The sequence below is a fragment of the Aethalodelphis obliquidens genome, unplaced genomic scaffold (genome assembly GCF_003676395.1).
Source record: "Aethalodelphis obliquidens isolate GAN/ISIS:26980383/991018 unplaced genomic scaffold, ASM367639v1 scaffold44, whole genome shotgun sequence".
In the NCBI taxonomy this organism is placed as follows: domain Eukaryota; kingdom Metazoa; phylum Chordata; class Mammalia; order Artiodactyla; family Delphinidae; genus Aethalodelphis; species Aethalodelphis obliquidens.
In genome coordinates this window covers 2,684,245-2,708,984 of record NW_020837988.1, presented here as the reverse complement: position 1 = coordinate 2,708,984, position 24,740 = coordinate 2,684,245, and the positions used below count along the sequence as shown (strand labels likewise).

The window sequence follows — 24,740 nt, the reverse complement described above, 5'->3', positions numbered from 1 at the left end:
GTCTGAATTCTGCTGAATCCTCCAGTCTTGTTTTGAAATGATCCTGAAAAACCGAGGTCTCAGAGCCGGCATAAACACTTAGTGCCTGGAATGAATTTAAGACTTAAAGGAACAAATGAAAGTTGAATGAAGGAAAGCCTTACTCTAGAGGGGCCATGAGCAATTCCCAGGGCATGCTGCTGTCGGAATGCACTGCAGAAATACAACGGAATTTCTAATTTGCTTTAATTAGAAAAAAGTAAACACTGCCCTCAACATGTCATCATGTTTATATAGGAGCCCAACCAGCTGATTTTCTGCTGGCATGGCCCTGGAACCACTCAATTAAATCTCAGGGCACAATTTCTTTTTATGAATGAAGTACAATTACTATGAAGCCAGATAAGTTTTTTTTTCCATCTGCTTCATTGGCTGCGACTCTACAAGGACAAGTGACCGAACACAGTACCTTCCAATTTTCAATTAACCAATGACAATTTCCAAGACTATATCACTTCAGAGTTCCTCTTTCTGAGGTATCAACATCACTATTTTAAAACTTTCCACTTTGCAAGACTAAAAGAATAAAAATACTTTATTCCTAGCCTGCAATACTAGCAATAGAATAATTAATCTGAAAAAAGAGAGAAAGGGGAGTTTACTTCTTAACAGGCTTCAGGTAATCTTATAAGGTGAAACCCTAGTGAAGGTTTAGCATAAGTCTTTGAATTTTGATAGAATTTTTCCAGAGCTGGAAGGAACGTGGCAAGTATCTTCATGTTAGAGATTATACAACAGATACTCATCTTCCATAAATTGCTGAAGATATGGACATTTTAGTACAGCACTGAGTCAATTATCCTGTACTCTTTTAGATCGGTGAAATTTGAATCACAGTGAAACAAATTAGGAAAATTTTCTTCGAGAAGCTTAGAAGTAAGGAATCGTGTGTTTTTTTTTTTTTTTTTTTTTTTTTCATAAAAAGGGGATGGCAAAGATTCCTAGTACTCTAAAGGAGACTGACATTGTTATTAAATACAGTGGAAAGTTAGTTATTCTGCTATTAATGTGAAAGGAAGCAACACTAATTCTCCCGAACAGCTGCATACTTTAAGCAAAGTAACAGAAGACAGATCTGATTCTGGAAAGCAGGGGAATTCTTCTCCAACTCAGCAGCTCTGTATCGGTTTCACATACAAGGTAAGTGCAGTTGTATTTTGTACATTCCAGTGCAGGGGAATAAACCCTCACAATTCCAAAGGTTAGCCATTCAGGTTTGTTAAATCCATGTTAACAAGATCCATACTTGGGCTTCAGAAAGGCTCTCAGCCAACACCTCTGGCATCAAGACCGTGTCTCAAATACAAGACCCAGGATAGCTGCCCCTTCTGAGTGTCCTTTGCTCAGTTAATATTGAGACTTCAAGTTGCAATCTTCCATATCTCACTTTTTTCATTTTTTAAAACATGCGCAATAGTAACATTTGATCTACCTATAAAACTGTTGCAACTCGAAGGAACACAAATGGGGATGCACTTTCATATTTGTGTAGATCCTTTCAAGTTTCTAATGATCCATCAATGCAGAGGTCAGGACTAAAGGAAGTTGAGTCAACCAACATCAAAAAGAGGAATGAAGAACAAAACAAAACAGAATCTCTCTCACAGGAAGGCACATTTGCTCTTCTTGGCGTATTTCACATAATCCTCCAAGTACATCACCTGTATGTGTGCAATTGAGTTGGGTCCACCTTTCATTTAAAAAATGCAAGATGGACTTTAATTAAAAGATTTAGGAGCCAAGTTTACCTAGACTAAGTGAGAAAAATAGATAGTGATGTAGCTTTGGGGGCCAACCTGTATATAAGTTGTGAACTTCCACTCCTATCCAATACTCCCTCTCTCTCTCTTTCACACACACACACACACACACACACACACACACACAAACACACAGAGGCATCTTTTTTTTTTTTTTTTGCGGTACGCAGCCCTCTCACTGTTGTGGCCTCTCCCATTGCGGAACACAGGCTCCAGACGCACAGGCTCAGCGGCCATGGCTCACGGGCCCAGCCGCTCCGCGGCATATGGGATCTTCCCGGACCGGGGCACGAACCCGTGTCCCCTGCATCGGCAGGCGGACTCTCAACCACTGCGCCACCAGGAAGCCCGAGGCATCTATTTTTTAGCCCACATTATTCAAATTTTATTTTGCCTCCTATATTGAACCTTTAATCACTTCTCTAAAACCCAGAAATCTTTACAGGTTTTATTGCAGAGTTGAGTTTAACCAAGGCAAAATACACCTTCCACTGGCATCAGATCCTATCATTTCGGGTCATCAAGCACCCTGTCCCTTAATTTATCAAGACTGTCAGATCCCCAAAGGGCAGTTTTTAAAACTTTTTTTCAACCACTCATCACACCAGGCATCTTCAAACAGCTCGCCTGGAATAGGAGGTTCTTAAGGCATTTCTCCCGATGAATCAGCATGAAAATACAGAATGAGACTACATTTCCAACCTCTGAGCCAAACGATCAGGAGAAATTGCTGACAGTGTGAGAATATAATAAGTATTTGATATTTCTGGAGTCATTAATGTGCTAGAAAGACTTGGGCCATGGCTAGTGCTCTGAGGTCCACAATGTCCTTCAGGCCAGATGAGCACCTCGGATGATACAGAAAATGTGAAGAAGTGGCTGGCATAAATCTTTTTTTTTTTAATGTAAATGTTCTACTTTTTATTTCTTTTATTAGTTTTTTTTCCTTTAGCCACGCCGCTTGGCTTGCAGGATTCTTAGTTCCCCGACCAAGGATTGAACCTGGGCCCTTGGCAGTAAAAGCCCCAAGTCCTAACCACTGGACCACCAGGGAATTCCCTGGCATGAATCTTGATGCCTTCTGAGTGCCTAACGGCTACCTTCCACTCACGTCCTTATTGAAAACTATCACCTTCCTTCTAAGGCTCCTCCAACCTTCCTCATCTCAATAAATGTCTCCAATATCCATTCGGTTTTTCATGCCGGATGCCTGCTAGACCTCAACTTCTCTCTCTCTCCCCTTTCACATTCAGTCACCACCTTTTCATGTTCTTTGTTCAAAATAACTCTTATGTTTATCTAACTCCCTCTCTCTCTCTTTATGGACTGCCTCATCGGGGTCCAAACCATCATTTTTTCTCCTAACTCAGCTTCACGTACCGCTCTAATTCCATTGTAGTCTTCTGTCAACAGGGTAACCATACATCCTAGTTTGCCCAGAAGAGCCAAAATTTACACCTGTAGTCCCAGCATAAAGTTTCCTGATTTGGATAATAAATTATCTGATCACTACACATATAAGTAGAATTTCCTTTCACAACTACAAATCCAATTATGCCACGTCCTGCCTAAGACCCTTTAATGGTTTCCACCAGCCCTCGCAATAGTCTCACTAGCCTGACCTGGTTTAAAACAATCCAGCATGATCTGGGTTCTGCCTTACTTGCTAGCCTTGTCTTGGGTAAGTCTCCCATTTGCCTTACTTCCTAGGGTATTCCCCCTATGATCCATCTCATCTCTTATCAATTTACCGTAACAGTAAACTGGTTAATTGTTTACGCCACAGAGTTTAAAATCTGAATGCAAAGATGATGTCTAATTATTCAAGACACAGTACACTGGACATATTAGTTCCTCAAATATTGTAGTCATAGTAGAAATAAATACTTATTTGCAAACATGCACTGACAGTTAAGTGAGGGACAGAAGTGCATGCAATATGATCCTATTTTGTCAAAATGGGGTTATAGAGATAGATACGTAGATAGATAGATAGGTATAAACCAGATGAAATAACAGAATAACCACATGAAATGTAAACAAGTTCCACCTTGATGTGAAGATGGAAGTCATCATTATTTAATTTTCCCTTTAATTATCATGTACCTTCAGCATTAAGTCACCAGCAGACAGAAATTAAGTGCAGTCATCTTTCCATTACCTCCATGTAACATCCACTCAGCAGAATAATATCGCAAATACCCTACCAGTCTTCCAACATTGGAAGGTATGGCCTCATGCTACGTAACTGTGAGAAAACACAATTCACAAGGAAGATTTGCCCCTTAAATTGTTACACATGCAAATGCGTTTTTAAGGCCGAATATAAATCTTCCTTTTTTCTTCTCTTTTTCATTAAAAGCACAATAGCATTTTTTAAAAAAGAGCCCAGTAGCACTTAAAATGCTATTTCAGATTACATGTGCCATGGGCAATTCTCCTCCCACCCATCTTTTACTATCATGGATAATTTTTACATAGTTTTACTTCGAAAACACAAATCAAAAAGGTCGTTGTCTCTGATGAGGTCATACTTACACCATTCTTTTCTCAGAATTCTAAACCTTCACCTTTGCTGCCTGAGAGCTTCCTACTCTGCCAGTAAGTTGACAGGAAAACGTTCTATTCTCAGTAGCCCATCATTCATCATGGTCCTGAACTAAGAGAGTGTTACACATCGATCTACAGATTTCTGGTTCCAAAAATAAATATTGCTGGTGAGGTAACAAAAGCAAGGCAAAAAGCTCTCTCTTACGTTTCCTTTCCTAAACATCAGCCAGCGCTTTCAGGGCACAACAAGGGTGAATCTGGAAAGAACCCCATCCACAGACCACGGCAGCACATTTCTCTAACACCTCTTCTCTGTCAGGAAGCATTGCTCCTTCAGTTCTCCACCTTTCATGCTTAAGCACTGAGAAAGCCCAGGAGAAAGACAATGAACAACGAGGAGGACTAATTCTCAAATCAAACACATCATTTTTCCTTTCCCATTTCTCCCATGGGAACTGATACACTCACAAAAGAACTGAGTAATTGTGCAACCAGTTATAATTTTACACATCATTCACATCCCATAAAATTCACCTGTTTAAGTATACAGTTTAGTGGGTTTTAGTGTATTCACTAAATTGCGCAACCATCACCAATATCTAATTCCAGAACATTTTCATTGCTCGCAAAAGAAACACTGTACCCACGAGCAGTAAATTATCTTTCCCTGCCATCCCTGGTGCTTTGCAAACACTAATCTACTTTGTGTCTCAATACTGGACTATTCTGGACATTTTATATTACTGGAAGCATACGATGTGTAGCTTTTTGTGTCTAGTCTCTTTCACTTTGCATATTATTTTCAAGGACCATTATGCCGTAGCATGTAGCTGTAGCGCTTTGTTTATTCATTCATCCATTGATGGACATTTGGGTTGTTTCCATTTTTTTGGTTATTACAGATAAGGCTGCTATAACTATTCATGTACCAGTTTTTGTGTAGACATGTGTTGTCCATCTCTTGGGTATATACCTAGGTGTGACATTGCTGGGTCATAGGGTAACTCCATGTTTAAGTTTTTGAGGAACTACCAACGTGTTTTCCACATCAGCTGTATCATTTTACATTCCAACCAGCAATATACATGTGTTCCAATTTCTCCACATACTTATTGATTGTTATTCTCTAGTTTTTTAAATTATTGTTATTATAGTCATCCTAGTGGGTCTGAAGTGGTATCTCATTTTCGTTTTGATTTGCATTTCCTTAATGACTAATAATGTTGAGCATTTTTTTCACGTACTTACTAGCTATTCGTATAGCTTTTTTGTAGAAATGTCTATCCAAATCCTTTGTCCATGTGTCCATTTTTAATTCAGTTTTTTATTCTTTTACTGTTAAATTGTTAGGATTCGTTTTCTGGATACATACCCCTTATCAGATATAGGATTTGCAAGTATTTTTCTCCTGTCCTGTGGGTTGCCTTTTTAAAACTTTTTTTGATGGTATATTTTAAAATATAACAATTTTAATTTAATGAAGTTCAATTTATTTATTCATTTTTGCCTGTTTTTTTGGTATCATATCTAAGGAATGATTGCTTGATCCAAAGTCAAAATGATTTATGCTTCTTTTTGTAAGAGTTTTATAGTTTTAGTCCTTATAATTAGTACTTTAATTCACTTTGAGTTAATTTTTACAGACGGCATGAGGTTGGAATCCACCTTCTCATGGGGGTATTCTATTGCTGTAGCACCATTTTAAAATACTATTCTTCCCCCATGAATTGCCTTGGCACTCCTGTCAAAAATCAGTTGATCATGAATGCAAGATATTATTTACGATTCCTAAGTTCTATTTCACTGATCTGTATGTCCATCCAATGTTAGTATTATACTGTCTTGAGTGTAGTCTTTAGTAAGTTTTTAAATTGGAAAGTTTGAGTCCTGAAACTCTGGACTTCTTTTTCAAGATTCTTTGGCTATTCTGGGTCCCTTCCATTTCATGTGGAAATTACAAAACACTGTTGAAAGAAATTAAATCACACCTAAATAAATGGAAAGGCAGACTTAATATTTTTAAGAGGACAATACTCCCCAAATTAATCTACAGATGAAGCACAATCCCTGTGAAAGTCTCAGCCACCATTTTTTGTAGAAACTTAACCCTAAAATTCATATGTGTGTGGTAAGACAAAGTTTGCTTAAGAACACATTCATCAAAGCCACTAGATATAAATTGACCTCTTCTGAGATAAAATACATGTCAATAGGTGTTGTTTGTCAAGTGTTGGTTCAACGAATGATTGCAATTAAATTCAGTAAGCATTGGTTGAGTACTTGCTATTTTGCCACCAACATCCTAGGTATTGGGATAGAGGGATACATTTAGATTTCCAGTGGTGAAAGGAACCACGAAGTGCACAAAAGGCATAAATGAGTAATCTGCAGATAGTGTTAATTCCTGCAAAAGAGTACAAAAAAGAGAAATGGAGCAGAGAGTTACTGAAGGGGAAAGGGAGAGCTACCTTAGCCAGGAGAGTCCGAGCCAGCCTCCGGGAGGAGAGGACAGATGAGCCAGACTCATGATCATTTCGGGCAAGATTATTCCAGGCAGAAGGAGAAACAATTGCAAAGGCTCAGAACTGAACCTGTTTTATTCCGTCACACTCAACATGGAATTTTTTCCCAGAAATAGAGGAGAGGATATACTCTTAGATTATGTATCTCTTTATTTCGATTTAAAATTTCTGCTGCTGGAAAAGACGGCCTAAGAGAACAGGATATTTCTCTAAGAAATGAAAATAGCTTTGATTCTAGAGAATTCTCTTGATTGTCCCAGTGACATGTACTGAGGAAAAAATATATTCAGTTGAGGTTCACTTTGGGGCCATAAAATAAAAGCCGCCACTTACCTATGGGATCAAATTTAATGACTGTCGGAGATTCATTTGGTTGTTCTGTTTTATTTCATTTTAAGGTTAATTTAGCTGAGGTAGTTCTTATTTAATCAGAAATATTTATCCATTTTCATTAATTATATATGTCCTTGCTATAAGGTATTTTTTGCCTTTTTTTTCTCCCAAGTATATTCTGATTAAGGTTTAGCCAACTTTATGACATTTTAATGAAAAATACGGGAGCTATTCCTTGCGCTGGAATTCTTCTGAAAGAGTGGCGTAGCGCATGCTTATAACTAATTCCAATTATTCAGAATTCTGACCCAGATCAGACCTTTGGGGGTTCAGCTCATTTACATTTCATAAAATGCAACTTCCTATGTCTAGAGAATAAAGGGCTTTGCAAGTCACAAGGAAACGGCTCAAAAGGCATCCAGGACATCAAATGGCTTTAACAAATCCTGCTTGATGAGTTAAGTGTAAAGGAATCAGAAACATATGGCTCACATTTCCCTTAAAATACACATAGGTTTGACAGTGAAGAAGAAAAAAAGTGGCTGGCCCAGTGTGGTTTGGGTTTTTTCGAACCTAAAACATTTGGAAAATAGTTCAAGATGGTTAATGAACCCCAAAGCGAGCCTGGGAATTGTTCTGGATTTCACAAGCAGTGCCTCCTAGGAAGGAAGAAAGAAGAGAAAGGAAGGAAAGAAAGGGAGGGAGAGAGGGAGGGAAGAAGGAAAGAAGGAAGGAAGGAAGGAAGGAAAGAAAGGGAGGGAGGGAGGGAGGGAAGAAGGAAGGAAGGAAGGAAGGAAGAAGGAAGGAAGGAAGGGCCTAAAGAACGGGCAGGCTTGGACTTGTCTGCGAAACACAGAACCCTTTGCATTCCGCTCTCAAGGAAATTTCTGTTTCTTGGTCCTAATTCCTGATTCAGTCATTTTAAGTCACAGCTGTGGAAAGGTCCCTCCTCCACTTCCTTCCCATGGCCACTACCATCATAGGTGCCTCACAATTAAAAAAACAAAACAAAACAAAAAAACCGAAAGAAGCAACATTTCTCAACCTCTCTGTCCTTTAAGGGACTGTTGTAATTTGACCTCATCTAGGAAACGACGAGCTTGGATACACTGCATTCCCAGGCTTAAGTTACTGTGTCATTCTTGTTGATACAATGACCCATTTCACCTGGCACTGTGTCCCAGGAAATTACAAGTCCTGCCTCCAAGGACTCGACAGAGAGCCAGCAGGAGCCCGGCTCTGAGCAGAGGGCCAGCGGCCCAGCATCAGTCACAGGAGCCAGGCGCGCTCCACTCAGGCCCGTGGGGATGGGGGGAGCGGCCACGCGCTGCCACGAGACATCCACACGTGGCTGCAACGGGGGCTCTGGGCGCCCGCTGGGGCACGGAGCTCCTGAAACTCTAGGTGAGCTGCTCTAAGCCTCAGGCAGAGCCGGCGCTCCTCTGATGCTCACTTCGGAAGAAGTGTGCCCCAGGCCGTGCTTCCAAAGCGCCTCCTTTCAATGTCATTATCCACTTTCCATTTCCATGACCACAGCCATAATTCAGGGCCCTCATTCCTACCTGGCGTGTATGCTGGCAAAGGCAACTTCGGGCATGCAGTCTTTGGACTACCACTCAGCCGCGTAAGAGGGAGCTCTGGGCCTGGACCACTTCCTACCAAGAGATAAAGGCCCACAGAGCCGGTGCTGAGCTTCTCACCTTGGGTGGAACATCTTTCCCTGCTCCAGGCGCAATGTGTGTCCTTTGTCAAGTAGGTACATTACATGGCACCTGGCCAACCCCCCTACTGTAACTACCCCCTACGGGGCAGGCATGGGGTCCTTCTGCTGCAGGACTGGAGGGCGCCCTGCCAGCCAACTGCCTGGCATCCGGAGTTCTCCTAAATCCGTTTGCTTGTCAGCCTCAAGTAAGACCTCTTTTCCCTGTGAAGTTTCTCCTCGACCCTACGGAGAGGGTCTCCCCAGTCAACCTCCCAGTCTCCCCTCCAACCATCAAGGACAGCGACACAGGGCTTTGCAGCCTTCCTCTCCAAGCAGCCCTGCTGTCACTTTGGGAGGCCTCAGTAGGCACACGGATGCCGCCTCCAGTGCCTCGTCCTCTGAATTCCTCAGTCCTCAACTTGGGTCTCCTTTCCCTGCTGCTTGTTCCATGGTCACATGTATCCCTCGTGACACTACACGTAAACATCTTACCTTCTCTCGCTCCAGCTTCCTAAACTCTCAGCGCTCTCAACTCTTTACCTGAACTTCTCTCCAGAAGATCCAACCTTTATTGTCTCCATCGCTAAGCCCCTCCCCGTTCAGTTTCTGCCTTACGCTCTTGGGAGGAAATCACACTGTCCTGCAGCTGGACGCCTCAAACACACACGGCCCCTGACCTCAGGTGGCCTGGAGAGCTGTCCTCCCAGGCAGTTTTCTCCAAGATACAGTTGAGGGTCTTTAAAGGCAGGCCTTACTCCTCCCCATACGTACTTCCACGCACTCCAGAGTATATTGAAGGTGAGTGACTAATGCCTTTTACCTAAAAAGTTTTAAGCTTTATGAATTCCCTATTAAACATGGTAAGCAATACCAGTGTAATATTTACTTAAGAGTAGATCCAAACAATGATGCTCACAGACATTAAAGAATACTTATGATGTGCTCGGTGCTCTTTTCATATACAGATGCAGATACATGTAGAAAGAGTTGTAATGTAGACAGATATAATACATATCGATATATCAATATGTGTAAGTATATATATTTGTGTGTTTTATAGGTAAAGATAAACACACATCTTCGTTTTATAGGTAAAGATACTACACTAAGGCGTAAAAAGACTAACAAACTTGCCCAGAGTCATATGGCTATTACATTGTGATGCTGGGATTTAAACCTAGGCATTATAGTCACTCTAATGTGAGGCCTTCCTTTTTTTAGAAGTGTCCATTTTTCTTGAATACTTAATCAACTATAATATCTTTTAAGTTTTATCCTCCTAGGAGGTTCTATCAAATATAGGGACAAGTCAAACTAGCAGAAACCCATTTGTGGATATCAGCTAGCCTTGTTTCTGTTCTCGGTTTTCATTTGTTGTGCTTATTTGTTTATTTATTGTGGTGGTAATTGTATGTACACGTGGTATTGACGGAGGTGGACTTTCTGTGAAGCTAAAAGAGCTTATATTTCAGGGCCCCTCACTTACATGGGGCTTTTCTGTGGTCCTGCGAAAATTTTTAGTAATACGGTCACTTGGTCATATACTTTCCTAAAATTTGTAAGATTCAGACGTCTTAACTGTAAACAGGTTTGCCTTTCCACTCTGACCTCTCATGTCAGTTGCCATTGGAATGTCTGTAGGCATTTTGGTAATCCAAGTGAGGAGAAGTTGAAATCAAAATATAATTAATGTGGGCTAGTGGGTATATGTAGGAGACTCACAGGGTTGTCGTGGATGGTTGCGCGGCATCCAGCCTGGTACAGGAACGGCTTCCACAGCAATTCCTACAGTCCAATCTGCTGACCGCACAGTGTTATCACACGAAGATAAATGGCATAGAATAGAGCCAGAAGACAGACTGTAGAAATTCCTTCCAAATCATAGAGCTCATATAGGAAAGAAATTTGATAGAGTTTGTCTCAGTATAACAAGTCTGAAAAGGTGTGGGGCTTTACCAATAATTAGAAAACTGGAGGAAGCTTTTCTAAATAATCCATCATAATAATATCAGTAATAATAATGAAATTTTGACTTCCAGACAAGATGTTGTATATAGTGGCAGGTCTTTGTTCCTGGTGTGACAACTAGGGAAGAAAAGGATACATTACAAAATTATACTTTCAGACTCATCAAAAAACTTTGGACGCAATGAGGACTGGATCAACTAAAATGCCAAAGAGAGAAGAGCACTTCCTGAGAGAGCTGCCAACCGAGCGATGGTCGTTTCCTCCCTGAGGGCACCGGCCACCCGGGAAACTCTGAGGGTCAGACTTGGCAGTCTTGGGATGCCACTGCAGAAAACTGGCACTAACAGTGCCCCCAAGAGCCACACAGGCTGGCACGACAGACAGGGATCTGAAGGAGCCCAAAAACATGACCCCACAGGAAGGCTGCTGAGTGCCCAGGCCGTGCAGGCGGTGGGGTTCACCTGCTGGTAGCGCCAATAAGACAAAATCCTTCAGTAAACACAAATACCCGCCATATTTTGAACCTGTTGGGGTGGAAGGTTAGAGTGTAATTTAAAGCCTCTGGGAGGCACAAATTTCATTCCTGAGGAGGTAGAGACTCATTAGACTTTTCATGAAACCCGTGGAGGACCACAGCCAAAAGGGAGGGATGGGGCTGGGTGGTACTTCAATTTCATGGTTCTGAGGGTAAAAGGACCTGCATCAAAGCATGGCCCACATCCTCCTCAATACGTGTGCCAGATATTGAAGCTGTCTGGGGCTGGAGCTTACACCTCAGATGGAGTGAGCTGGCAGAAGGACTAAGGAGACAGAAATCCACCAAGTTCTCAGTGAGAAGATTAAGGATGCAGCAGCGATAAGGGCTGAATCTAACTAAAAGCACAGCCAAGCCCTTACTACATAAGTGCAATTACTGTTAGACTTAGATGATCTTTCCCTCACCTGCCTAGCAAAAGAAAGGGCAACACTTCTTTGGGGGAAAATAACATTATATTCAATATCTATAATTCTTTTCTTACAAAAAGACTGGCATAAAGTTAAAATTTAAAAAACAAAGAAATAGATAATTTATCTGATAATCAAGAAAAAAATTAAGCAACAGAAGTAGACTCTCAGATTATCCAGATACTGGACTTTGTACATTAAGATAACTATTGTAAGTATAGTATATAAAATAGAGGAAAAAGATGGACAAAATAAATGAATGGATAAAAACATGGAGAATGTAATAAATAACTTGAATCTGTAAAAAGAATTAAATATACCTTCTAGAAATGAAAAATACTATAACTGGAATTACTCATTAGAGCAATCTAGACAATGCAAAAAAAAACCACAATAGTACACGCAAAGACTAAACAATAAAAAAATATCCAAACTGAAGAAGAGGGAAAAAAAGGAAGCAACAAAGAGGAAAAGAAAATACATATAGAAACATTCAAACTGTAACATACTGTATTTAAACTTCCAGGATGTGAGTAGAGACAGAATGGGGACCAATTTGAAAAACTAATGCCAAAAAACCCTGAAACTGATGAAAGGGATTAAATCATACATTTGAAAGATCTGAAAACCCCAAACAAGGTAAGCAATCTCCCTCTTTCTCTCTCTCCACTCCCCGCAACACACACACACACACACACACACACACACACGAATAAGGAAAACTTTGGTTAAAAATCAAAAACCAAAAGAAGTTAAAAAAAATCCAGAGAAATAAGAAACATTAACTAAAAAGGAGCAAAAACTATTTTCAACAAAATATTGATATAAAAGCCAGAGGATAATGTAAGACATTTATAAATTGTTGAAAGAAAAAAAATAAGCAAAACCAAAAATGCCAGCCTAGAATTTTATACAAAGTGAAAATACAAAATACATTTTCAGAAAAACAACAGCTGAACTAATGCATTAAAAACTCACAGTATGAGACATTCTAAAAGAAGTTCTTCAAACCAAGGAAAATGATCCAAGGTGAGAGCACAGAAGAGCAAGAAGGAATGAAGAGCACAAGAAAGCATGACTGTGCAGGTCAAGTATAAAAGAATACTGACCACTTGAAACAACAATAATATCTCGTGAGGTGCACAACATATGCAGAAGTAGAATATGACAAAACAGCTCAAAAGACAGAAGAGAACAGGATCAATGGAGCTCGTACACTGCTCGGGAAGTGGTGAAAGCATTAAATGAAGAAAGAATGTCATTTAAGGCAAGGATGCACATTTTAACCTCTAGAATAATCACTACAAATTAACCAATTTAACTTAATTGACGTATAAAACACTGCATTTAGCAACTGCAGAGTTTCAAATTCTTTTTCAAGTGCATATAGAGTAGTACTTAACAAGATAAAAAGCAGAGAAGCAAGTCTTAACAAATTTCAAAACATTAACAATTAAGCAGAATATTTCAAAACAGTGAAATTAAGATAGGAATTAATAACAGAGAAATGTTTTGAAATGTTTGAAAATCTCCCAAGTATTTGGAAAATAAGCAGCAAAATTCTAAACAACTCACGGATCAAAGAACAAGTAACAATGGAAATTAGAAAATATTTTAACCAAATGATAATGAAAATATGACGTATCAAAACTTATGAGGTGCAGCAAAAGCAGTCCTAACAGAGAAATTTGTGGCTTCAAATAAATATACTAGAAAAGAAAAAAAGTGAAATCAGTGCTCTAAGACACCATGAAGCTAGAAAAAGAATAGCCTAATAAATACAAAGAAAGTGGAAGGAAGGAAATAGCAAAAATAAAAGCAGAAATTGATTAAATAGAAAACAATCATATGATAGAGAAAATCAACAAAGCCCAAAGTGTTTCCTTTGAAAAGGTTAATAAAATTGACGAAACAGTGACAAGATTCATCAAAGGGGAAAAAATAGAAACACAAGCTACCAATATCAGGAATGAAAAAGGGGACATCACTACAGATCTTACAGATACTAGTAATAATAGTAAGAGGATAACTGTCAACAGCTTTATGCCAATGAAATTAGCAATAAAGTAAAAATTTTAAAATTCTTAAAAATCACAACCTACCAAAACTATAAAAAGAAGAAACAGAAAATCTGAATTAAATGTGTAATTATAAAACCTTCCCACAAGAAGGATCCAGGCCCAGAGCACTTCACTAGTTAATTCATCCAAACGTTTGTAGGTAAAATAATACCAACCTTACATAAACTCTTTTAGAGACTAGACAAAAAAGGAAATACTTCCTCTTTTTTTTGTGGGGGTGGGCGGGTGGGGGGGTGGAGGAAGCAGCAAAATTTTGATTCCCTAACCTGACAATAAAATTACAAAAAAAGGAAAATTATGGGCTAATCTCTCTCATGAACTTATATGTCAAAATTCTTATGGAAATACTAACAAATTGAATCCAGTAATACAGAAAATGAATAATACACTATATCCAAGTGAGGTTTATTCCAGATAGGCAAGAGTACATTAATATTAAAAACTTAATGTAATTCACTACATTAAGAGTAGAAAAATCATGTAATCATATCAATAGATGCAGAAAAATTTTTTTACAAAATTTAACACAAATATTTATGATTTTAAAGACTCATAGAAAACTAGGAAAAGTAGAAAGCTTGTTTAAACCGATAAAATACCCACGAAACAAACATTATGTTTAATGGTAAATATGGAGAATTTTCCCCAATAGCAAAAATGAGACAATAACTACACTATTTATATTCGGCATTGAAAGAGTGGTCTTGTCCATTTCAAGAAAGCTATAAACGAAAAGAAAGATCTGAAAGATCTATTATAAAGCCATAGTAATTAACACAATATAGTACTGGTATAAAAACAGACCAAATGACTGAAGAGTACAGAGTGGTACTGATACAGACCCACACATATAGGCTCCCTGATTAACAACAAAGGCAAAACCACAGTGCAGAGGGAGAAGAACAGCCTATCACCAAATAGTGCTGGGTCAGTTGCACAGCCACATGGACAAAATGAGTCGCCCAGAAGTTGGAAAGCTTGTGGCTGCTCTGACCTGCCTTGTTATTATGACACCAGGCAAGTCTATTGCATGGTCTCAGTCACCCAGCATCTGCCGCTTAGATGGTCCAAGGTTGTTAAACCATCTTTCTTTTTTTTTTTGGTATCAGGATGAACATATGGTGGTCTTTTCCATACTCGTAATCTCGAATTCCAAATCTGACCACATAGAAGCACATCAACCACAAAATTCTACTCAGAACGATCCAAGAAATTGCCTGAGTACCTGCAGTTCTCTGTTACGAATCTGGCATGAAAGAACAGAAGGAAGGGAACGGCATCAAACAGACACACACAAAGTAATACTTGTCTCACCAACAGACTTCACAGTGAAAGTAAAAAAAGAGGGGGTGGGGGGGAAGGAATCCGTTGAAATTCTGTGAGTTTGGATTCAATCTGAACCATATGTAGCTCCAGATTAGGTCATATTCTCATGATAAAAGTACTAATTTCGTCTTCAATTCTGTCTGCTACTCAGTATTTCCATGATCTCTTATTAGCTGATCTCACGCATTATTTATCTGGTCTGTATTACTCGAAAGATAAGGGACTTCAACTAAAGCCCTGGAGTTTCAGCAAGAGGTGTGGTATTCAGCTACCTAGATGTCAGGGGAAAGGTAAGAGAGTAAAAGGTACAATGAAGCACAGACTCTGGAGCAGGACCACCTGGATGTAAAGGTGTGATCTTGGGCAACTTCCTTACTTCCAAGCAGTGTGATCTTGGGCAACTTACTTCATTTCCCTGGGCCTCAGGTTTTTTTACCTATGAGTTTAGTAACAGTACCTATTTCATTGGGTTGATTAAGTGGGGATTAAGAGTTAAAGAGTAAGGTACTTAATATCGTGCCTGATAGGTGATTAGTACCGTAAAAATATTAGTTACTATTTCTCATATGTAAAAACTACACAGAAAATTCTTACCTTCTAAACGGAATTGGTTTTGGCTTACTGTTAATCGCACGCTAACCTGAGCTTTCCATAAACTGCGATTTGAAACAAATCACTTGTTTTCCCCTTGGGAAAAAGCAAGGGGCGCTTGCTGATTTCCTGCCAGAAACCCAAAAGGAAGGAGAGGCAGAAGGGGGCAGAGGGGTAAGGATCTGGGGCTTGGAGGTTAGTGACCTTGCTTTAAAACTTCCCCCCGTGCCTGTTTTCCAGCCGTGCGACACTGCAATGAGTGATTTAATTCTTCTTCTCATCTTTAAAATGGGGACCTGATAGCATCGATCTCCTAAGATAAGCAGGCGTGTTCAACAAGATAATGCATCCAAATTATTTACTGAGTATTTCAAGTACCTACAAAGTAACAGGCACTATACCATGTTATATCACTGCTTTTAAGTGAGTCCCGACATAGAAGTGCTTTGAAACACCTAGTAAAAATGCATTTTAACAATTCAAAATCACATCACTATTATTTCATCTTCACAGACTTTGCGTCTTTCAGTTTGGGGTTGAGTTTGCCCCAGACCCTCGAGTCTTCATCCAATTAAAATGCTCACTGGAAAAAATTTGAGGCTCTTCGTTGATTAACACCAGTCATGTATCAACTTTAAATATCAGATATGACCCACAAAATGCGTGTGTATAAGCCAGGCGCTCTTTAGAATGCAGTATGTCACTCATGCGCCCCGAGATTTATGAACTATACTGAGACAGGACCAAAGCTGACGTTTCGTGCAAATCATGGAAATCAATCTCATTACTTTGTGACTTTAGACTTTGTGAAAATGGTGTCTCTTGATCACTATTACCTTCCCATGACTCTGCTGACGCTAATACATATCCAGTCTATGAAAAAATAACAAAAACATTTAAAAAACAAAAACTCACAGAGCTGAGTTCCATGGGCTGATTATGCTGTGGATGACCAAGAATGAGAGGGAAGGGAAAAAAAGTTTTCGCAATTCCAAAAGGAGTTAATTAGTAATGAAAGTTGCAATGGAAATGCAATGGAAAAGTCAACTGGACTTACCAAGGCCTACTCTAAGCGTGTCTAAACATCACTGAATGTCTCTCCAACTCGTCTCTAGATGGTTGTTAGCACCCAGTTCCCTGGTAAGGCAGATTAGTGGGTCATCGGTAAGACCAGAAGTTCTACAGACAGCTATAAATTATGAAAGGGGAGATTTACTTGAAAGAGTAAGCCAGAATGGCCTCCAGGAATTTTTGAAACATCCCACTGGAGCAAGCAGTGAAATCCAGTTGTTGTTAGCCACACACAAAAAGGGCTTGAAGCAAAGTAATCAGGGGAAAAAATTATAAGGTACTGGGTGTATTGGCTCAGACCCAGTAACATAAGACATTCATTACGCTGAGACACTGTAATTCTCTGAATACCCCTTAAATCTCTCAGCTGTTTAATATGAGAGTGAATGTTCAGGTCAATAAAATTATCAGCTATTTCCATATCCAAAAAACAGAAAAGGTTCAACAATGGAAAAACGTAGAGTTTTAACCGTGAGCTTTCTTTAATAAACAATTTGGCCTCACGTTACTCCACGTACGAGCCTTCCATCACCAGCAAATACTGACCCCCTGAAAGAGCCACTGAATCTGAGTTTCCAGCAGAGCAGTGGAGTTCTCACAGGTTCAAGTGTCAGCCGCCACTTGCGGAAAGGGTATTTGAAGGATGAGCGTTGTGTAACCACAGGCTGAGGCGCAAAAGCCAATTCCAGTTGAGGCTGATAATAGTTTTTGACATTTAGAGACATTTTATCCTTCAAAACTCTTGGAGAGCTGAACTGCTTGCCTGAATTTGCTGTTTCTATGGAGACCAGAGGAGATTTTAAAGTGTTAATCTTAGTTGACCTCTTTCATGTTTTAAAATTCTGACTCTTCCCTAAAAATTCAGTCCAGAGTTCAGTGATCATTTGTTCTCTAATCTCACTTAAATTTTCATCTTGCAGTACTGCAGTGGTCTCCCCAGTGGGCTACTTACAGTCCAGAAGGTGTCCAAGATAATTCATTGTGAGTATGGAAAGAAAATATTAGAAGCTGTATTTATATTTATTTTCAACCTAAGAATAAGAAGGAAACAAGTTTTAGTAATACTCACAATACAGAACAGACTTTGGTAAACTCTGTGATGCCTTATATCAAAAAAGTGTTGAGCTCAGGGACTTCCCCGGTGGTGCAGTGGTAAAGAATCCACCCGCCAGTGCAGGGAACACGGGTTCGAGCCCTGGTCCGGGAAGATCCCACATGCCGCGGAGCAACTAAGCCCGTGAGCCACAACTACTGAAGCCCGCGCGCCACAACTACTGAGCCCGTGCACCTAGAGCCCGTGCTCCACAGCAAGAGAAGCCACCGCAATGAGAAGCCCGTGCACCGCAGCAAAGAGTAGCCCCCGCTCGACCCAACTAGAGAAAGCCCGCGCGCAGCAACAAAGACCCAACTCAGCCAAAAATCAATCAATCAATAATTACGGGGAAAAAAAAAAGTGCTGATCTCAGCTAGGAAATGCAAGGATTCCCAGAGAAAGAGGAGGCTTTCTACAGCGACAGAGGGAGGGGGATGGGTACCCTCATCTTCCTGTGCTTTCATCTCACTGCAGTTTATTACTGTTTACTTGCACCCCGTGCACTGGAATTATGGATTCTATTACCTAGTTTAAACTCACTTTCCCTAAATGGACAGATGGGTTAGACAATCCATCATGGTTTGGAAACCAAGTTGCATTAGCAACTTGTATTGCTAATGCAAACACAAGAACAGAACGACGGCCAATGGCAGTGGTGGAAAAGGATAGCACAGGGTAAGAAAGGCGTTCTGAAGCCAGACTCCCTGAGCTCAGACTCCTGACACTACCACGTACTAAGTAGGTGACTTTGGGGAAGTTACTTAATCTCACTGTGTATCAGTCTCTCCCTGTCACATACGATGTGATAAGAAACTCTCGTTTCTTATATATGTGTGTATATATATATATGTATGAGAAAAAGGGAGAGAGAGAGAAAAACACTAAGCACTTGGAATAAGAAGGTAAACCTGCATTTTTTCAGTGTGTGTAAAGTCATACAATGCACAATCCAAAGGCTACAAAAATCTCATTAAACTTGATGATGAATGTTCAGAGGCCCCATGTGGGCCTTTTCACGTGATGGCAAATAATAAAAGACTCCTATTCCACGGGAATACAAGTGTTGTTTCTAACAGGGTAAAAACGGTTAAAATGATACACGGGAAGCATTTTCATCAGAAAATTCTTTTGATATACACAGAAAAACTTTGCTAAAGATGAGAAGAAATTACTATTAGATTATTGTTAGAGAAATTTACTACAGGTTGAATGGAAAAAAAACCCACTACTAACAGATCTTAGTTAGACATGTACTTGATAAATTATACTTCAATAATAAAATATACTTTTTGAACCAATAAAGGCAAGATGTAACTGAGAAAGTATATTCTCAACAATAAATGACTACTCAAATTTTAAAAATAGCTTAAGAGAATACTGCATAAGGAAACACTGAGGGAGAGGATGCTTTGAATGGAATGAAAGATCCCAGAGTAAATTTACAAAGATAGCATGACACCTAAAATAGATTCACAGCAAAGAAATCGGAGTCAAAAATGTACAAAGTGCAACCAGATGTCACCAATGTGCTTATTTTTACAGCAAATACTTCTAAAATATTATATCACACAGAGTCTTTCTCATTGTTTTGAGCCTTATTTAAAATAATTGTCAAATTTAAATTTGAGGCATGGGATTTTTCTCTTTTATTGTTTATATTTTTCTTTTATTATTTACATTGTATTATTTTTGATTATCTGCACTTTCCTGAGGTGGCAAACAGATAGCAGCGTTATGCTTTCTGCAACAGGGCCCCGTACTCAAATATGGGTGTGCTGAATCAAAATTGTTAGAGACCATTGTTCAGAGGGCAATAGGAATTCTACATTTTAATAGATTTTAAATAGATGTCATCTTTTCCAAGGACAAGAGTCTATAACTTTTCTCCTAAACTTGTTTCAGTATTTAGCATTTTCTGGAGGAGAGGCATCTCTCATATCAAGATTAAATCTCTCCTGCTGCATTTAAAAATCACTTTCTACAGTGTAGATTTGTTTTTTAAGCTGTACATTATCCTTATCAGAAAAACATTTCACATACCTGGGGGGAACCCTCCTCCACTGAGACGATTTTTTTGGACTTCACTAAAAAAGGATCTTACATCGAGTTTTAATTACAAAGACAGAAAGAAAATATAAAAGCCTAGGTATTGATAGTGGTTCATATTTAGGGGAGTTATGGAGTTGCGATCCTTTGAAGAAGCTGCTCAAGCTGAAAGATGGAGAGCCGTGTGGGTTTGGAGACGCAGCTGAGTATTTGCTCCTACATTCTGGTTGTCAACTGTGTGAGTTTACTTATGTTGGTGCAGCATAACAAGGCTGGAGACCATTCAGTGGCTCTGGCTGCTACATTCACACTTACAACTTTTTTTTTTTTTTGATTTAAGTATACTTGATTTACGATGTTGTGTTACCTAGAACTTTGAAGGCAAGTGGTTTTTGCTTTCTCTGGAGAAAATGGAAACAGGTGGGGGAAAAGAGAAAAAACAGTACTGTTTGAATTTCTGGATTTTGAAAAGTGAACCAGAAGAAGATAAAACAAATGGTCAAGGAACACAAGAAAAGATGCTCAACCTCACTAATCATTAAGGAAATGCAAATCAAAACCACAGTGAGATATCACCTCAGATCCATTAGAATGGGTATCACTTCCAAAAAAAGAAAAAGAAAGAAAAAGAAAGCAACAAGGGGCAGTAAGGATAAGAAATGAGAACCCTTGCGCGCTGCTGGTGGGAATGCAAACTGCTGCAGCCACTCTGGAAACCAGCATGGTGGCTCCTCAATAAACTGCGTGTGATCCAGCGATTTACTCCTGGGCACATGCCCACAAGAACTGGAAGACACCTGTGCACCCACGCTCACAGAAGCATTGTTCACAATAGCCGAAAGGTAGAAACAACCCAAATGTCTATCGGTGGATGGATGGTGGATGAATAGATAAGCCAAACATGGTATATTCACACAATGGCATAATATTCAGCCTTAAAAAGGAAGGAAATTTTGACATGCTACAACGTGGATGAACCTTGCCGCTGTTACACTGAGTGAAATAAGACAGTCTCATAAAGACAAGTACTATATGATTCCACACATAGGAGATACTTAGATTGATCAAAGTTGCAAAGACAGAAAGGATGGTGGTTTCCAGGGCAATGAGAAGCTATTGCTTAACGAGGGCAGAATTTCAGCTTTGCAAAAAGATGAAAAACGCTCTGGAGACAGTGGTGGTAATGACTGCACAACAATGTGAGTATACTTATTGCCACTGAAGTGTACATTTAAAGATGGGTAAAATGATTAAGAGGTACAAACTACTGTGTATAAAATAAATACACTATAAGGATATATTGTACAGCACAGGAAATAGGGTCAATATTTTATAATAACTATAAATGGAGTATAACCTTTAAAAATTGGGAATCACTAGGTTGAAAACCTGAAACATATAATATTATAAATCAACTATACCTCAGTTTCTTTAAAAAGGGGAAAAAAAGACCAAAGAAATGCGTAAAATGGTAAATTTCATGTTATGGGTATTTTACCACAATTAAAAATAAATAATTTTTTTAAAAAAAGGGAACCAGGTTCTAAGTGGCGCAGGTTTGCCCTTAGCCAGTTTTCCCAATACCTAGTGTCACACTCCCGAGATCACTGTCGGTCATTTTACGTGGTTTCATTGGGTCATTCATTCAAACGCGAGCATTCAATGAACCCTTTATTAAGGACCAGAAGCAGAGCTAGATGCAAAAATGGAATATAATTTTGATTAAGACACAACCTCCAATCACAAGAGAAAATGAAAAGGAAATGAAGAAAGTTATTAATAGGGACAGAGTCACACTCACTGCTGGCCACTTGACATACACAACTTCATTTGGTACCCAGAGCCATCTTGCAGAGAGGTGGATGTTACCACACCCTTTGGGTCATGAAAACTGAAGGTCAGGAAGTCAAGTCATTAATCCAGGTCACAGAACCGGTAAAAACCTGAGCCAGGATTCAAAAGTTGGTCCAACTCCTCAGTCTTTGCTCCTCTGCTATTCCACGCCATTCTTAGGTCCATCCTCGATCCCACTCCTCCGGAGCAAGTCACTCTGTACACATGCCTTAAATTCACTCCATCTCTTTGCACACTGCCTCCTTATATGGGATTTACTTTGAAAAATAAGCTGCAGAGATTTCACTTAGGCTTAAGGGCCTCTGGACTTCTTCCATCTCATTTTTAAAATCAAGGCTAAAGGAGCAGACCCCTGATTTAAGAGTCATAAATGTTCCTCCATATTGGCTGTCACCCAAATTTTTCTTTAGATAGACCCAGGATCATGCGTGCATTCATTCATTCATTCACAAGGATGATTATTTTTCCTAATTTCTCCAAACATCAGAGGCTTAAGTCTAGTGTTTATTCAAATCTACTAGGTTATATAGGCCCTGCTCTAACGAGCAAAATACTTGGCTTCCTTAGTTACACAGTATCTTGTTTACTGGACAATTAAAAGGTTATTATGACTTTTACAAGTTATATGGTAATTATCCAGATTCTTACATAATCATTCAAAATGCACACTTTGCTGAAATGTTTTTGAAAAGATCTCTCCATATATATACTTAATTATCACACTCAATTATCTTAACAAAGCTAATTGGAATGCACCAATGAATTCTGCATTCTTAATTCCTAAGATGGCTTGTCTCTTTTTCAGTCCTCCAGGCTCTGTGTCATCATTCAATTCAGAACCCTGACTGCCTAAGTCATGCTCTCCTTGAATCAAGGGCAGCTAAATTATTTCTTAAATTCCTGACTTATAGGAAACCCCAACTCAGGCCCTCAGCCCCAGCAAGAATACTTCAGAAAGCCAGTGTCACGTTCCAACAACTACTGCCGAGTTTACTTCACAGATCTACTTGGGGGACTGGAAAAGAAGAAAAAAGGAAAGGAAATGTACGATGTTATTAACCTCAATAACCAGTCCTACAAGCAAGAAAAATTTAATACATGAACTTGGGAAGGAACAGCAGAAAAATATTCTGGTAGAATAGCTAAGGAGAAAGAAGAAAGTAAATTTTCTTTATTCTTAGGTCCCCTGGCTTTGTGGGAAAATGTTACCCCCCAGTGAATTATGGTAAATACTTGAGATAAGCTCATTATTAAGTATATTATTATTACTAGGTGCTGTGAAGGTCTTTCAGAGATGACACCGGGGTCCACTGTGAATGCGACAGCTGCTAGGGAATAGGATTCTGGAGCCAATCTCACATTTTTTAGGAACTGCTGCAGAAATGGTGAGCCAGAGACAGAGACAGTCAGCTTTAAGGCCTTTCTGGACTAATGAACTGGCTCTTGAATGTGTTTCCCTGGACGTGGCAAAGGAAGCAAGTGAGACCCAGAATGAGATGAGGTCACTGTGGGTGGGCCTCTGAGCCTGCAGCTGGCTAACAGAAGGCAGTCCGTGCAGTGCCTGAGCTATGGATTCCTCAGCACAGCTACACCAGCTGTGCGAACTCCGGCAAAATACTTGACATTTTTGACCCTCAGTTTTCTCATCTTTAAAATGGGGATAATCATATAGAGTTTCTAGCTCATATGATTGATGAGAAAATTAAATGAGGAAAGAACATATGTAAAGCCCACAGACCGTGTAGCACAGGGAACTCTGCTCAATGTTCTGTAACAATCCAATTGGGAAAAGAATTTGAAAAAGAATAGATACGTGTATGTGAATCACTGTGTTATGCACCTGAAACTAACACAACATTGCTAGTCAACTATACTCCACTATAAAATAAAGTTTAAAAAAATAAAATAAAATAAAGCCCACAGAAAGTACCTAGTAATGGGCATAATAATACTTGACTTATCCATATAACGGAGTTGGTATAAGGCTCAAATGAGTTTTGGCATTCATAAATGAGGAAATAACAAATAATTTTCTATCCCATAGTGTGAGATAATAGAAACTGTATGTACTGGTCTCTGTCCTCTGTCCCTGACACACAGCTCCTGAAAACGTTGTAACAGGAGTGTTTCTGGTTCTAATGGGGTGATGGTCGGTGGATGGTGGGACGGCTCCAGGAGGAGAACCAGTTGTCGGAAAGACCAAGCCGTGGTCAGAAGACTGGAAGAGTCCGCCCCGCCCCCCCATTCTCCCGAGACAGGAGAAGGACTGAAGATGGAGCTAGTGATCGATCATGCCTACGTGCTGAAGCCCTCACGAAAATCTCAGAAGCACGAGATTCCAAGAGCTTCTAGGCTGGTGAGTCTACATCCACGCCAGGAGGGGGACGCACCCCAGCTCCTCGGGGGACAGAGGCTCCTGCCCTCAAGACCCTCCCAGACCTGGCCCTACGCACCTCTTCATCTGGCTGTCCATCGGTATCCTTTATCATATCCTTTAATCAACGGGCAGACGTAAGCGTTCCCCTGAGCTCTGCGACCCGCTCTAGCAAATTAATCCAACCCAAGGAGGGGGTCGTGGAAACCTTCCATCTCTAGCCAGTTGGTCAGAAGCACAGGTGACAACATGGGCGTGTGACTGGCATCTGAAGCACGGGCGTGGGGATGCCCTCCTGTAGGACTGAGCCCTTCGCCTGTGGCATCTGGTGCTGGCTCCAGGTAGACAGGGTTAGAACTGAGTTAAATTGTAGGACACCCAGCTGGTGCTGCAGAGAATTGCTTGATGTGGGGAAAAACCTCCGCACATTTGGAGACCAGAAGTGCCAAGGTAAAATGTGCTGTGAGTGAGAGACACACAGAAAA

General features: G+C 39.9%; 1 non-coding gene across 1 annotated transcript; it reads right to left on the bottom strand.

Moving 5' to 3' along the window:
* Positions 1 to 2,780: 2,780 nt before the first annotated feature.
* Positions 2,781 to 2,853, bottom strand: TRNAK-UUU (transfer RNA lysine (anticodon UUU)). The gene has a single exon. It is a non-coding gene; the product is annotated as a tRNA-Lys (tRNA).
* Between the last annotated feature and the right edge of the window lie 21,887 nt (positions 2,854 to 24,740).